Source organism: Hippocampus bargibanti, linkage group LG13 (genome assembly GCF_051943395.1).
Source record: "Hippocampus bargibanti isolate YZ-2025 linkage group LG13, ASM5194339v1, whole genome shotgun sequence".
NCBI lineage: Eukaryota > Metazoa > Chordata > Actinopteri > Syngnathiformes > Syngnathidae > Hippocampus > Hippocampus bargibanti.
In genome coordinates, this window is record NC_142746.1 from 17,998,131 (window position 1) to 18,015,335 (window position 17,205).

Below are 17,205 nucleotides of genomic sequence, written 5' to 3' on the forward strand. Positions count from 1 at the left end.
TTTGATGTGGCCACTTGTATTGGCGGGATTTGTTTCCAAAACCATATACATAATAACTAATATTCCAATATAGTGACATTAAATTCCTAATTGTTATGTAAGACGGGAATCCGAATGAGCCGGCTCTAATTTTGACTCCCTGATATTGACAACAACAAATTATCCTCTCAGTGAATGAGTTAATACCAATTATGAAGTTTTCAGAGAGTGCAGCAGCAGATTACTGATCTTTTAAAGCATTTCTGCAGCCATGATGAGAAAAAGAGAATGGGTTTCCAAAGATGGCAAAGGGGAGTGTTGGGGTTATATGTAGATTTCTTCTTTAATGGATTTACTAACTAGATTATCTTGAATCTGAATAACAAGTATTTCATCGGGGCTAATCCAGTCTTTCTCACCAAAATAAACACCAACACAGAGCGCAATTGAATGAGAGGAAGAGGCAATAGGGCAATAAATGGAGGGCCATAAAATGCTATATCAAATTGATAATGGGAAATGTGGATTTTTGACATTGTCACTAAAATATGGGAGCGTAAGGGAAAGAAGAGATTAATTTACGTGGTTAAAAGACGACTGCGCGTCAATAAGGGCCGGAATTACATTTCATTATCATAAATACGGGAAGGCAAATAGTGGCTGGGTTATGGAGTAGCTGAAGAATGAGACAGTTATCCTCTGAAGCAGCGTTTTCTCACTCCACAACGCTAAACTCCATCACTTCCAGACACAATTTGATTGGATAAGGATTTTTACATCACAGTCTGTCCATAGGTGTCGCTCTGACACGTTTTGAGCTATCTAGCTAGCTATATGACTATTTAGCTAGCTATCTAGCTGGCTACCTGGCTATCTATCTAGCTGGCTTTCTAGCTAGCTATCTAGCTGGCTAGCTATCTAGCTGAATACCTAGCTAGCTGGCTACCTAGCTAGCTAGCTATTTACTATCTATTAGCTATCACTTTGCTGCTGTGAAATGTAAATGTCTCCACTGCGAGACTAATAAAGGCAAATCCAAATTCAAATCTAACAAGCTAGCTAGCTATCTATTAGTTATCTATGAGCTAGCTAACTTTCTATCTATTACGCTGGCGGATGTGGCTGACGCTGCTCACCCACAGAAAAACTGATCCTGTGACTAAAGTGACCTTGAGAGTTTTGAAAGGTGCTTAGAAATGAAATGCATTATTATTATTATTTATTATTATTATTATTATTTCAAGGTTTAATGGATGATACTACAGTTATATAAACCGATCCTGTGATTGTAAAGTGACCTTGAGAGTTTTGAAAGGCGCTTAGAAATTAAATGTATTATTATTATTATTTACATTACAGAACACATATATACCTATATACATTTGCATGCAAGCCGCATTATTAAACCGAAGCTCACCTTTGGCTCACAAGCGGTCGCGTCATATCTTTGTAAAATACGCTCAGTACAAGTCATTTGAAGCCATTTTACAAATTATGGACACAACTTGTCCGGAGATGTCGGTTGTCCTTTAAAGCCACAAAGATCCAGCAGAAAGAACGCTTTTACAAATGATAGTCGAATGAATAATAAGGCATTGGGAGTTTACTCAGCATAAGAAGCAGAAGAATCTGCCCATTCAAGATGTGCTGTGAAATCCCAGGTGAGTGACAGGTGCCCACACCAGGGCTGTTGGGAGGGAGCGTTTGTTGATATAACCGTGTTTTCCTCTCTTTGAGCGCCTGATCTGCAAAGGTACACATAAAGGCCCTCCTTCAGTAATGCACACAGAGCACTTGGAAAGGAGCACATAAAATGCACCCCCATACACCCCCCTCCGCCCTTACCGCCGCCGCCGCACCTTCCTACACATTAAACAGTATGGAGGAGGTGCAATGGAAGCACAAGAGGGGAGACTAGGGGACTCAAACAAACGCCGGAGAGTGGCAAGTTTGCCTTTACCCATACCAACAAGCTCCTATCTCATTAACAAACGGCTGAAATAAAAGAGCGCTTTTTTGGCTCACAGCTATAAAAAAAAAATTATCATAGTGATGATGTTTCTCAGCCGTCAACAGAGCTGCGATAACGTTGTTTGATGATGACTTTCCCATGAATGTTAAGCAGCTGCCGCGGCAGAGGAAAGGAGCTTATCAGCGCCTAATGCCCATCTCTAATTCCTGCCCTTCTTGAACTAGCCATTTTCTAACAGCATTAACTGTCAAATTTACATCCCGTCTTAATGCCACTAAAGAGTACGGGGGATGAAGAGTAAATGACAGCAGTGTAATGAGGAAGGCGAGGCGTTGCATCTCCTACTTTTCCCCCGCCGCCCCCCCCTCTCTTTCTCCGTGGAGAAAAGATTTTGACAATATCCTGCTCCTGTGCAACGATGCCATCATGGAGAGCTTACCTGTGAACTTACAATACTCAAAAGGTAGAGTAATAACGTCATAAACGGTGAGTTAAGGAAAAAAAAAGTGCAGTGTGAAGCTTTTAGAAAGTCAGGTAGAAAAAAATCATCAACTTTGAAGGGAGCAGGGAGCATTGAAAATTCAGAAGGCAAGCATTTTTTGTCATCTTCATGTTATTAAATCAAAAGTATAGACCATATTTGCACAAATAAATTAAAGTATTTTCACTTTCAGGCAACAGACAACATTGCTTTCCTGGTTTTTAATGGGTATATTATGCATTAAGGTAATTAAAATTGAGAAATTATTCCAGGAGACAATCAACTCTGACATTCAAAAGAAATTGTTGCCATATCTAAAACTAATCTAGAGTAAAAATTCCAACCTTTATAATAGCCAGCTATGCACATCTTTTCAATTAATCTTTTTTTGGGGGGTGGGGCATTAAATGCTGAAAGTAATTTTTATTTTCATTGCAGTTTGATCTAAAATGAGGATAGTTTCCTGATGAGGTGTTACCTGTAATTCCACTTTCATAATAATGAACATTTCTGGTTGTGAAATATTGATTTATCCACATTGTTTCCTGCATCGACGATGACATTTCAGTTCCCAGCACTGGTTGTTGTTATCATAATTAAAACATTCGTTAAAATTTCACTGTTGTGAAAGGTTTCATTTTGGCAACAAAATGACACACTCTAAGGTACAACAATATACAAATCTGTTGTTCTTGGCTCAAAGGAGAAAAAAATATATATACACACACACATATATGTATATGTATATGTATATGTATATGTATATGTATATGTATATGTATATGTATATGTCTGTGTGTATGTATGTGTGTATGTGTATGTGTATATGTTAATATATATGTATATGTTAATATATATGTATATGTGATGTGTATACATATATGTATGTATACGTATTTACACACACACACACACACACACACACACACACACACACACACACACACACACACACACACACACACACACACACACACACACACACACACACACATATATATATATATATATATATATATAGATTGGCTCAAAGGAGAAAAAAATCAATATACAGTAAAGTCTGTATATACACATACATACATACATACATACATACATACATACATACATACACACATACATACATACATACATACATACATACATACATACATACATACATACATACATACATACATACATATATACATACATACACATATAGACATTCTCCCCTTTTCTTTCAGGAAAATTGAAGTAACAACATAGAAAAAGCTTGCTACTTAATACTTCAATCCTATGCAATAATCAACCGTACAAGAGAACCTGTGAATATGTGGTCCATTTCATCTGAGGCGTCAGAGTCTGGTGAACGAGCAGCCTCGTCCAGATTAAATCTACGCTCATCTGATTGGACCAAATAAAGATTCAAATTTGGCTAATTTCATGCCTATCTGGTTGGTTCCAGTGAAACTATGAGGAATGGAAAGGGCTTATAATTTTTTTTTCTAGAGAAAGAGACAACAGATAAATGGGGAATCAGAGTTAAAAGGCCTTCTCACCTTTGAAAGATAATAATTTCAATTTAAATGTATCATTCTATCAGTACAACATGGGCTCTGTATTTCCAGCTCAACGATTGCATTTAACATCAAATATGTCACACAGGCATGTGCTTGTTAGTGATGGCTAAGTCTGGCAGGTTATTTGGAGAAAAAATGTACTGTAGTTAGACCTTACAATTAGACGTCCCTGTTCAGTTTTGCAACAAGTTATGACATATTAAGACCACACAGAGTACATTTGTACCACAGATGTAAAGTAAAGTAAGCCCATCCATCCATTTCTAACATCATAATTCACATCACCAAAAAAAAATCCAATGGCTAGCTATTAGCTGTCTAGCTGGCTGGCTGTAAGCTGTCTAGCTGGCTAGCTGTTGGCTATCTGGCTATCTATTCGCTAAGTATTTGCTAACATTAGCTAGCTAGCGAGCTATTAGCTGTCTATCTGACTGGCTGTAAGCTGTCTACCTGGCAAGCTGTTGGCTATCTGGCTATCTATTAGCTATTTATGCTATCAATTAGCTAGCTAACTAGCTTTCTATCTGAGTTACTTCAGGGTTGAGTGAATGCTGGCCCATGTGGCTGTCGCTGCTCACCCACAGAAAAACTTTATCCTGTGACTGTAAAGTGACCTTGAGAGTTTTGAAAGGCTCTGAAATGTATTATTATAATTATTATTATGAATGGTGATGCACATGCCTTTGGATATAAGTGAGCTGACTTATGAGTCCTTCAAGATTGCTGTAAGATCAACTTTTAACCAGGAATGATTATAAACAGAACACAGCTATCCTCCCGCCTTCTCACCTTATACAGTTAGCTGGTGCTGAGCTCTGCCCATGGGTTCAGTAGATTTGACACAAGAGTGCTGATGAATCTCATCACTATTAATGTGTTTATGCGTGCTAAGCTCTAAAAGCTTATTGGTGTTCAATGGAGTGCTACAAAGTTGCCTAATTTTCTCTCTTTGTTTGGCTATCGCCGCGTAACCTCTCATTGGGTTTGTTCTATAGACACAGAGTGAAAGTACCTTGCTACAATGTGCAACATTTATAAGACTTAGGGCGCGCTGTCCCTGTGATTTATGTTATCGAGCACAAAATAGACCTTGACGCCCATACAGTGAAAACAGATATTACCGTTTCTTTCACCACCTCATGTCTCTCACCCTCCACATTGATCCTTTTTTACAGTCTTTTCACCATAAATACTCCTGTCTTATCTTCGGTGCCCCCCCTACCTCGCCTGTCTCCTACCGGAGCCAAAGAGACTGGCTTCTTAAATGACAGCTAACACCCCATATTAATGCAAATGCCATGCTTCCAAAATCAATATTGTAAAACAGTTTAGACACAACTCATCACCACGCCGTTTTTCTTTTTTTTTTTTTTTTGGGTGACAGGTAAGTTCAAAGGAACCGCAGCTGAATGCTATGATTGAATTATCCCAAGAGAACCTGAAAAAATTAAAACGTAGAAACCCGCCAAAATGTGTCTTCATAGACACGATTGTAAATTATCCACACTGTCATGATGTGCGCTGCTTTAACCTGTTCGACGCCTTAAATCATCAGCAGCAGCAGAAGACCAGACGGCAAAATTTAAGAACACGTCTGAGACGCAGTAAACATTCACTTGGGAGGGAATCTGTCATTAACGGTGCTTCTGAAATAGCTTTGCTATATCTGATTATAATTACTCAGCTGTGTTAGGTGAAATAGGGAAGAAGGATGCCAGGTAATGAATGAACTTCTGCAACAAAACCTATACGCAATTACTACATTGAATTGGATTGGATTAGCCTTTATTAGTCTTGCAGTGGAGAAATGTACATTTCACAGCAGCAAAGTGATGAAATTAAGAGGAAAGGAAGAAGTAGAAAAACAAAATGCAGGACCTGCTGTAAACGCAGCCACTCTTGCGGCGCCATCTTAAAGTCAAAAACAAGAAAAAAAACTAAATAACAAATAACGTTACAACACAAAAGACACAGTCATTCAATTTTAAGCACTTTCTGAACCCTCTTTACTGTATGAAGCAGTTCTCAATGATAGAGGGAAGAATCAAAGCGTCCTTCTCCCCAGTGGATCAGGGACGTCACGGTGGAATGTACACGCCTGCTACAAGCTAAACGTTGAAAGCAAACACGAAGTTGTAGCATCCGTTGACGAAAAGAGATCGTCTCACATCTCCTGTCCCACGTAAATCCCCTTCAATTCCAAGCCGCAACATTGAGTACCGTTTCTTCTTTGTCTTGGGACTTTGGCAAATAAATTTGGTGCATTTCTGACACCTCCTTTAGCATGCTGCATCCTTTTAGTGGCGGTAATGCACCAAATGTATTTTCCAAGCGCCAAGAAGCAGAAGAAGAAGCCGTAGCAACTAGCATGTGACTTCACGATCAACTTAACTTATTCGCTACCATTCCCGAATTTATTTGGCCATTGAAAAGTGTGACGTGGATTGCTACCATTCCCGAAATCGCAACGGCACTCTGCGCTTACGCTCCTTTCTTCTTATCGCGGGCTCTTCAAACAATGCGTTCATCCAGCCGCAGACTGTCCAACAGCACCAACCTTTCCGCTGAACAAAGCGGGGCTGTGAAAATGCTACCCATTACAAGCGTAAAAAAAAACACAATCGCCCCAGAGCTGTCCAGCGATGACAGTCAAATGCCAACATGAAAAGTTTCCAAGAGTGAAACAGTAACCCATTAATAATATTCTGCCTTATGTGTGTCAAAACTTTGCGATAGTCGACCATGTTCACACATCTACATTGAGAAACACTGTTCCAAAGCAATGCTGAGGATATGGATGGAATGTGACAAATTCCGTCAGAGTAAATATGGTTTAATAAATGAATTAACTTCATAAATAATAGCCGTAATGACATTTTAGGGGACAATAAGCCAGCGCGTTGTCAGAAAATAGTTGATGTATGAGTTTCATGCCTCAGCGGTTCCTCAAAATGAACAGGCTCAGGAAGATAGCGGCGGCCTGCAACTAGCCTATTTCCTCGATTTATCTACTTGTTGTCAATTTGCACAGTGGAATTACACATGCAAATTGAGCTGCCTGCACAAACACCACTTGGAGATGATAAAAACAAATTAACAAAAGGCTATAGAAGGAGGATTTATTTCACTGGCTGACCAGGGTCAAGCAACACATGTATTTGACAATTGTGTCCCACCCAATTCTGCTGTAATTATATCAGCAAATTCTTTTTTTGCCATCATATTTTCCCGCCCTAAACTTCTACTCACGTGCATAATCGATCTCATATTCTAACAAATAAACATTGTGGATTTACCGATCACTTCTGTACGTTTACAATCTGCAGTGAGGTGAAAGGTCAAGAGTTCAGTGATTCTACTGGCTTATATAGCGATCGCTCTAAATAGCACAAGTGTTAAAACTGGGGTGTCAAAGTCATTTTTTTGCCGCGGGCCACATTGTAGTTATGGTTTCCTCTCGAGGGCCGTTATGAATTTGGGGAACCCATTAGAATGTTTAAATCCCTTCAAATATTACATATAGAGCACACAGAAAATTAATTAATAACTCGTTTTCAAATCTGAAGTCAAGAATAATGACTTTTATTGTGGTTGCCATCCAAAAATATGAAATTTTGGCTCAGATTTTAGCAATCATCGTGGAATTTAACAAGTTTGATTTGCTTTCGCGGGCCGAAAAAAATGATGTGGCGGGCCGGATTTGGCCCGCGGGCCTTGACTTTGACACCTGTGTGTTAAAACATCGACTATCACCTCTTAACATCTCGCCTACTATTGGCGAGGACCTCCGTGTTTGCTATTAGATATCTAATTTACTTGGTACACACACTGCTAATCTGCTCTAATGAATTCTGCCACACCACGGATGATCGAAATGACTTAAAATTATTACCACTTCTGCGGATTTGCCATCCCTCATTTGAGGCTCAATTTGGTCGACTCGTGCAAAAAAAAAAAAAAAAAAAACAGTCTGTCACAGCAAGATACTAATAATTAGGGCTTTAAGATGATTAGTTTATCTCCGTGCTCTTATAGGCCTGACTCTTATCCACCATGGCCAAAACTTAATAAGAAACTTGAAGTTTTAAACAGCTAACTCCAAATTAGCAAGAAATGATGAAAAATAACAAGCAAGAAAAGACAAAGAGGTCGCTTGCAGGAAGTCTTCAATGCCATTATTGAAGTGTGAATTAGAACACAAAATCTGGTGATCAATACATTGATCATTTGTACCGGTAACAGCAACAAAATAGTGTAGTGAAACGTGAGCACTCAAATTTATTTTCCCAAGTGCGCTCATCAAATCATCACATGTAATTTAAGTCGCCATAATGCTGAGTGAGTGATACTAGTTCACGGTAGAACATTTTGAGGATGAGTTTGAGATTTTTTTTCCCATGTTAAAGATGACATTAAATATAGCAGCAGGCTTATCTTTCCAGTTTAATGTGCACTGCACTTTTGAAAAACTCATCTCTCATTTCCGGTATCAGGAGGTCAAGGACACTACAAGGTCCTTCTGATTTTGTCTTCTCGGTTTTTATTTTTTAACTCAAAATGCCGACTCATTTCGGAAAAAAAAAAGAAATCATCAGAAATAATGGACACCCCTAATACTGATGAAGTTGATTAAATAATGGTTGAGAATTTCATGAATGGCAAGGAATGAATTACAGTGATACCTCGGTTTACAAACCCCTTGTTTTACGAACTTTTCGGTTTACGAACGTTAAATTTATGAAAATTTTACCTTGGCATACGAACTTTACCTTGGCATACGAACTTTTTTCACACACGGAGCTGCATCAATGAGTGATATTTCGTTCTTCTGACAACAAAATGGCAACCGACTGTTTTTGTCCTCTATTCCCCGCCCCCGTCTTCGGTTAAAGCCACGTGATTGGTCAAGAACGCAGCAGTGGTGCGAGGTTGTTTAAACATTAAAGAGACAGGCAGACTCAGTGAGAGAGTTTCAACTTTGATAGTTCAAAGGCAGAGAGTAGACTGCAAGGTTAAAATATCCCATCAATCAGGCTCCACAAACAACCCGCACAAGCCCTCTGTACACTTGATGCAAAAAGCTATCAATCCAGCTAAAGAGAACACAATTGATGAGGAACTAGATAAAATTATCACAGACAAAGCACCTACAAGAGAGCATTCCTCAAGATGGTGAAAGAAGAAGGTTACGTTCCTTATCAGGTGTTTAATGCTGATGAAACCGGCCACTCCATTCCATCAAGCCATCAACGACCATCACAAAGGTAAATAAAACGTCTTTATTATACAGTGCAGTTTATTTCTTTAATACACCAATACACCATAGCACATTTATTATACATAAAATAAGGTATATTTTGTGTAGTTTTAAGGCTTAGAAAATTAGAAAGTAGAAAATTATGTTTTATGGGGACCTGGGAACGGATTATTCTCATTTTAACGGTTTCCTATGGGAAATTAATTTTTGGGATACACACTTTTCACCTTACACATCTGTCTTGGAACCAATTAAGTTCGTAAGCAAAGCTATCACTGTAATTGCATCATCAAGTTATTGTCATAATTTGATTCGAGTGCAAATACCGGTAGTTCTCCATCAGAACCAGAATCTGAAAGCCTTTAATAGTCGCACAATGGGGAAATTAGCATCACTAAATACAAACATTATGTCACCTTCGAGAAATTGTACCACAGTTTAAGATTCCTCAGTCAGCATTATTTGATTCAACTCTGGCCCAGGTAATAGGAGTTAAGAACTGACAGTAAAAAAAGAACATCCTCCATCTTTAAAAAGAACAAATCCACATATTTACTGGATAGAATTTACATAACACACAATCGGGAAATATAGGTGAATGCATAAATATGATACAGATCATTACAGATCAAATGTGCAGTTATAATTATGTTTTTGCATTTCAATGCTTTGGCTCTCCAGGACTGGAAAAGTAATAGATTATGCAATCAATTAAAAAATGTTTTGCTGAAACCTTTTTAAGACTAACATGTTTGCAAAATCCTACTTTAGCTCTGCAATATGACATTACCCAAAAAAAAGTTAATGGGAACAAATGTGAAAGAGCAATTTGAGGGTAGATGTGCATATGCCAGCGCTCTGGGTTATACAAGATTTGCATGCTAATCATCCTAATAATAATGTAATGCCCAAAGCATTGAGGTCCAATAGTAGAACGCTTATCTTGCCAGGAATATGGCACGAAAATAGGTTCACATTTGAAGGCATGCTTATAATTTATGGACCTCACCTCATTTAGTAGTACATTACTAGAACCTGCAAGTGTCCTGGTATGCGAGTGAGTAAACTAGCCTGCGTTGTTGCTTATTTTTTTTCATGAACATAACTGATCATAAAATACTCTTCCCATAATTTTTAAATATACAATGACTGTTTTATATTCTTCTGATATTATTATTATTATTATTATTATTATTATTATTATTATTATTGTGGAAGTAGTGCAACTATTCCTTTCAATTGTAGTAAATCCTGATTGATAAGAAAAAAAATGTAGAAAAAATATGTCAGCATTTATATAGTTTATGTATCATTTATACATCTTTCCTCATTTTGGTCATAGGTCAAGCCCATTGTAGCTGACTTTGAGAAAGACTATAGCTAAGCTGGAGAAGCTGGCGCAGATCAGTATCCTTCCAAGTTGAGGTGCTCTTCTCTAAGTAACTAGTTTTTCATGGCTCTGGTGGTACAGTGACGCCTCGGTTTACGAACCCCTCGACTTCGGAACTTTTCGGTTTACGAACATTAAATTTATGAAAATTTTACCTTGGCATACAAACTATTTTTCGGGATACATACAGAGCTGCCACAATGAGTGATGTGTCGTTCGCGAACAAGCCCGTTCTCTTAAAAGAAAATGGCAGCCGGCTTGTTTTGGTCCTCTATTTCCCGCCCCCAGTCGTGTTTAGTCAAGAACGCAGCAGTGAGGTGGTGTTGGTTACAGAGAGAGAGTGAAGCCATTCTCCACAAAACAAAATGGCAGCCAACATTTTTTTGTCCTTTATTCCCCGGCCCCAGGCTTCAGTTAAAGACACGTGATTGCTCAAGAACGCAGCAGTGAGGGGAGGTGGTTTAAACATTAAAGAGACAGGGGGACGACAGAGACAGAGAGTGACAAAATGGATAGAATAAGCGTGAAATTTGGACCCGTTTCAACTTTGATAGTTAGATATTGATAGACTGCAGACTGCAAGGTTAAAATTCCCATCAATCCGGCTCCACAAATAACCTGCACAAGCCATCTGTACACTTGATGCAAGAAACTATCAACCCAAAGCACCTACAAGGGATCATTCCTCAAGATGGTGAAAGAAGACGGCTACGTTCCTCATCAAGTGTTTAATGCTGATGATACCGGCCACTCCATTCCATCATCCCATCGACGACCATCACAAAGGTAAATAAAACGACTTAATGATACAGTACTGTTTATTTCGTTAATTATAATACCATATCACATTTATTATACACAAAATAATTATCATAATTATATTTTGTGTAGTTTTAAGGCTTAGAAAATTAGGAAGTAGAAAATTATGTTTTATGGGGACCTGGGAACTGATTATTCTCATTTTAATGGTTTCCTATGGGAAAATATTTTTTGGGATACACACTTTTCACCTTACACACTGTCTGGGAACCAATTAAGTTCGTAAGCCAAGGTATCACTGTACATTAAATACACTTATGAGCATCGTTATCACTCAAAGCGGGCAGGAAGTAGCCTAAGTGTGCAACACAGAACAAGAAAGAAGAACTGAAAAAGTAAAAAAAAAGTGCAATTGTGGACAGTACAATTTTCACAGAAGTGTGGTCACAACTGTTTCATTGGAGCGCAATCACCTTTGAACAGCAAATTAACGTGGAAACTAATAACTATAGTTCCAGGTCATGTCCTGGAGTCCAGTATCTCCCGCACGGTGTAGACTGGTCCGTCGTCCAATATCCGGGGGGGAGGTGGGGGGGCGGGCGTGGGGGCTAAGGGGCTGGTCTCCACTGGCTTGAGGAGGGAAACATGAAACACGGGGTGGATCCGCATGGTGGGTGGTAGCCGGAGCCTCACCGAGACCGGGCTGAGGATGGCCTCGATGGGGAAGGGACCCGTGAAGCGTGGGCCCAGCTTGGCCGAGGACCCTGCCAGCCGAAGGTCCTTCGTGGATAGCCAGACCTCCTGCCCGACCTGGTAGCTGGGTGCTTGCCGTCGATGGCGGTCTGCCACCCGCCGGTTCCGGGATGCGGTGCGTGACAGGGCGTCCCTGGTCTCCTTCCAGACTCTGTGGGCCCGTCTGAGGTGATGATCGATAGACGGGACCTCCACCTGGCCTTCCTGTGTGGGAAATAAGGGCGGCTGATAGCCACAGGCGGACATGAATGGGGACCGACCTGTGGCTGCGGAGACCAGGGAGTTGTGGGCGTACTCCACCCAGGGTAGGTGCAGGGCCCACGCCGCCGGGTTGTGGAGGCACACGCACCGGAGGGCTGCCTCCAGGTCCTGGTTCTTCCTCTCCGTCTGTCCGTTGGTCTGGGGGTGGTACCCAGACGACAGGCTCGCCGATGCCCCTAGGGACCGACAGAAACGCTTCCATACCTTGGACACGAACTGCGGTCCCCGATCCGACACGATGTTCGTCGGAATCCCGTGGAGACGGACGACATGGTTAACCAGGAGTTGAGCCGTCTCGGTGGCGGACGGCAACCTGGTTAACGGAACGAAGTGGGCCGACTTGGAGAATCGGTCCACTACGGTGAGGACGACCGTCTTGCCACGGGAGGGGGGGAGGCCTGTCACGAAGTCGACGGAGATGTGGGACCAGGGTCTGGACGGAACCGGTAGGGGCTGGAGGAGTCCGGCCGGGGGCTGGTGGGAGGCCTTTCCACGGGCGCAGGTCGGGCAGGCCTTCACGAAGAGGGTGATGTCCCTCCTAAACCCCGGCCACCAGAACCGTTGGGCGATGAGTTGGATCGTCCTGTTGACCCCCGGGTGGCAAGCTATCTTAGATGTGTGCCCCCAGATGAGCACCTCGGTGCGTAGAGGGGGGGGGACGAACAGGCGATCCTTGGGACAGCCCCTGGGGATGGTGGTGGTTCCCTGGACTTGTTGGACTTTTCTCTCAACCTCCCACCTCAGGGCGCCCAGGATGCGCTGGGCCGGCAGGATGTTGGCGGTGGTCTCCTCCCTTTCTGCCGGCTCATGGATACGGGATAGGGCGTCGGGCTTGGTGTTCTGTGACCCTGGGCAGTAGGTGAGAGAAAAGTCAAAACGGGTGAGGAAGAGTGACCATCGGGCCTGCCGTGAGTTAAGTCTCTTGGCCGACCGGATGGCCGCCAGGTTCTTGTGATCCGTGTAGACGGTGAAGGGGTGTTTAGCTCCCTCAAGCCAGTGTCTCCATTCCTGCAGGGCCAGGACGACCGCCAGCAGTTCCCGATTGCCGACGTCGTAATTGGCTTCGGCGGGGCTGAGCCGGCGGGAGAAGAAGGCGCATGGGCGTAGCCTCTGGTCGGTGGGAGAGCGCTGGGAAAGGACGGCCCCTACTCCGGACTCGGATGCGTCAACCTCGACCGTGAACGGGAGATCCGGGTCGGGATGACGCAGAACGGGGGGGTTGGTGAAGGCACGACGGAGGCGGTTGAAAGCCCCCTCAGCATCGGGAGTCCACCTGAAAGGGAGCTTGGTGGACGTGAGGTTAGTGAGGGGGAGTGCCTTCTGACTATACCCGCGAATGAAGCGGCGGTAGAAGTTGGCAAACCCCAAAAACCGCTGAAGCTGCTTGCGCGTCTTTGGGATCGGCCATTCCACCACCGCCTTGGTTTTGGCGGGGTCGGCCCTGAGCTGCCCCTGCTCCACCACAAACCCCAGGAACGACAGAGAGCGGACATGGAAGTCACACTTCTCTGCCTTCACATAGAGCCGGTTTTGCAGGAGCCGCGCCAGGACCCGTCGGACGTGTTGCCGGTGTTCTTCTGCAGAGCGAGAAAAAATAAGAATGTCATCGAGGTAAACAAAAACAAAAACATTGAGGAAGTCCCTGAGCACATCATTAATTAAATTCTGGAATACGGCCGGCGCGTTCGTGAGCCCGAACGGCATCACCAGGTATTCAAAGTGCCCTAAAGGCGTCTTGAAGGCTGTTTTCCATTCATCCCCCTCACGGATTCGGACCAAATGGTAGGCGCTGCGAAGATCCAATTTAGAAAAAATGGTGGCGGACTGAAGGGGCGCAAAGGCCGAATCCATGAGGGGGAGAGGGTATTTGTTGCGGATGGTGATGTCGTTCAGGCCCCGGTAGTCAACGCATGGGCGCAGGGATCCGTCCTTCTTGTCGATAAAGAAAAACCCTGCGCCCAGCGGGGAACGCGACGGCCGAATGAGTCCTGCCGCTAGAGAGGAGTCTATGTAAGTGCTCAGGGCTTCCCGTTCCGGTTGTGAAATATGGTAAAGTCTGGAGTCCGGTAATGGAGCCCCTGGCTGCAAGTCTATAGCACAGTCATACGGTCGGTGGGGCGGCAGGGATTGGGCGTTGTCTTTGCTGAACACCTCCCGCAGGTCGTGGTAGCAATGTGGCACGCCTTTGAGGCAGATGGCCTCGGGCGGGCCACCGCGGGAGGGGTTACGCCCTGCCGTAGCCGACCGCAGGCAGTTAGCGTAGCAGTAGGGGCTCCAGCCCTGAATGGTGGGGCCCTCCCAAGAAATGAATGGGTCATGGGCCTTGAGCCAGGGGAGACCCAAGACCAATGGCGCGTTCCGGGAGGGCATAACAAGAAATTGGCGGTGCTCCACATGGTTGCCTGCCACTCGGAGCTTAAGTGGGGCCGTGAGGTGGGTGACCCGGGCTAATAATCGGCCATCCAGGTCGACGATCTCCTTAGGGGGAAGGAGATCTAAAAGTCGGCAGCCCAGCAGGTCGGCCAGGTGGGGGTCGATAATGCACCCGTCGGCCCCCGAGTCCACTAGTGCCCACACTCTTTGGGAGCTGGAGGGGCCAAATAGTTCACTCTCCAGCTCCAACCGTGTGGCTCGTGTAGTGGACTTAGCCCCCGACGGATTCCGTTTCGGCGGGGACTTACATTGGCCGTGGGTCCTAGGCTGGGGGCCTCGGGTGCGACGAGCCCTCGGGTTGGCGTGGTCGTCTCCCCCCCCTATCACCATCGGTTCGAAGAGTCCCTCCTGGGGCTGCGCGCGGTCGCTGCCGGGTGTGGTCGACCGAGGTCGGCTTCGGGGTACCTCGGGCCGTCGGTCGCTCAGCTCCTTTCGCCGCTCTCGAAGACGCTGATCCAAGCCGATGACAATCCCGACGAGGTCGTCGAAGGTGGTGCCGGCGTCGCGGGTAGCCAACTCATCCTTTAGGTCGGAATTCAAGCCGCGACGAAACACCCCCCTCAACGCTCGGTCGCCGTAGCCGCTGCCAGCGGCCTGGATCCGGAAAGCGACGGAGTATTCTGCGGCCGAACGGGCCCCTTGGACGCAGTCGAGGATCTTCCCTTCCGCCTCGACCTCCGTCACTGGATGGTGAAACACCCGGCGAATCTCGGCTACGAAGTCCGGATACGAGGCGCACAGCTCCGGTCGGGACTCTCGTACCGCCAGCACCCATGATTCGGCTTCGCCCGCGAGCAGGCTGGTGATGAAGGCTACCTTAGCCTCATCGCTAACGTAGGCGTCAGGATGTTGTTCAAACACGAGCGCACACTGCATTAGGAATTGAGCGCAGCGCTCGGTTTCGCCTGCGTAGCGTGAGGGTTGGGGTAGCGGGGGCGTGCGCCTGCCCACGGGCGGGGGGGAAGGAACAGAGAGGGTGGCGATGCACTTTTCCATCTCCTTGAGGCGTTGAGCCAGCGAGGTAGTGGCGTGGCGCATTTCCTCAATCGCCTGGGCCAGCTGGCTCGAACGCTCCGCCTCTTGTACAAGGGCGGTAACATACCTGTCAACGCCGGCGGGGTCCATGGGTGGTCGGAGTATTGTGTGACGAACGCTCGAGTGCTAGGAGGCAGACCTCGAGCGACGGACTTTTGGTGTTAGGGAAGGACCCGAAATACACGGCGTGACAGGCTTGGATGGATACAGAGTCTTTACTGGAAACAGCATCAAATAATAACAAACAGGGATGAGTGAAGGAAGATAACTGAATGATAGCAGACCTGGCAACACGGAAGTGGAAATGGCAATGACCAAGAATACTCCGACGGAGACGGTAGTGAGCGCGAGACAGATATAGTCAGAAGGCACCATCAGTGAAATGACAATCAGCTGTGGGAACCCAGGTGTACGATGATTGGAGGGGCCGTCTCCCAGGATTGGCGGAGGAGGTGACAGGAGGGGCGGGGCGCGCCCCGGATGGCAACGAGATGTGACAAGTGTTACACTTACCTGATTTGTGTGGCGGCAGCTTGGGATTCCCACTCAGTGACTGTCTAAAGCAGGGGTGTCAAAGTCAAAGTTTTGCCGCGGACCACATTGTAGTGACCCTAGATGATATGAAAGGGGTTTCTTTAAAAAAAAATGCAATTAGCAAATTGTCTTCAGAAATGAGCTCTCAGCTCAAAAGAACTGTGTGGATTTGGAGTCTACTTAAGTCAAATGGTTGAAGGACAGGACAGCATAAAACTGCACAAGGCGATGTGTGCATTAATTTTAATTTAAAACAGATTATTTTCTTACAGACAGTGTATTTTAGATGTTTAATTACCGAACATGTTTCGGCATGGACTTCCGCCTTCGTCAGAGTGACACTCTGACGAAGGCGGAAGTATACGCCGAAGCATGACTGGTAATTGAACACCTCAAATACATTGTAAGAAAATAATCTGTTTTAAATTAGATATCAAGTAGACAGGATGAACTTAATACAACTATTACGATGTGTGCATTATTGGAAATTAATTTGCTTATTCTGAAATTCTGAATGGAATAAAATGTGTAAATATAATAATAATAATAATAATAATAATATTATTATTATTATTATTATTATTATTATTATTATTATTAGTAGTAGTAGTAGTAGTAGTAGTAGTAGTAGTAGTAGTAGTAGTAGTAGTCGTAGTATTAGAATTAGTATTATTGTTTATTTGTATAAATAATATTGGTCGTCGTAGTCGTAGTACTGTTTGTGAGAATTGCCCGAATGTGATTGGGTATTCAGGTCATCTGACCAATTCCCAACCAATCGGTACTCCC

At 44.1% G+C, this 17,205-nt stretch overlaps 1 long non-coding RNA gene across 1 annotated transcript; it reads right to left on the reverse strand.

Annotated features, from left to right (window-relative positions):
• Positions 1–1,410: 1,410 nt before the first annotated feature.
• Positions 1,411–16,741, reverse strand: LOC148889590 (uncharacterized). The gene is made up of 3 exons (XR_016116816.1): positions 16,715–16,741; positions 16,396–16,493; positions 1,411–1,724 (listed from the first exon to the last, which is right to left on the reverse strand). It is a non-coding gene; the product is annotated as an uncharacterized LOC148889590 (long non-coding RNA).
• Positions 16,742–17,205: the final 464 nt, after the last annotated feature.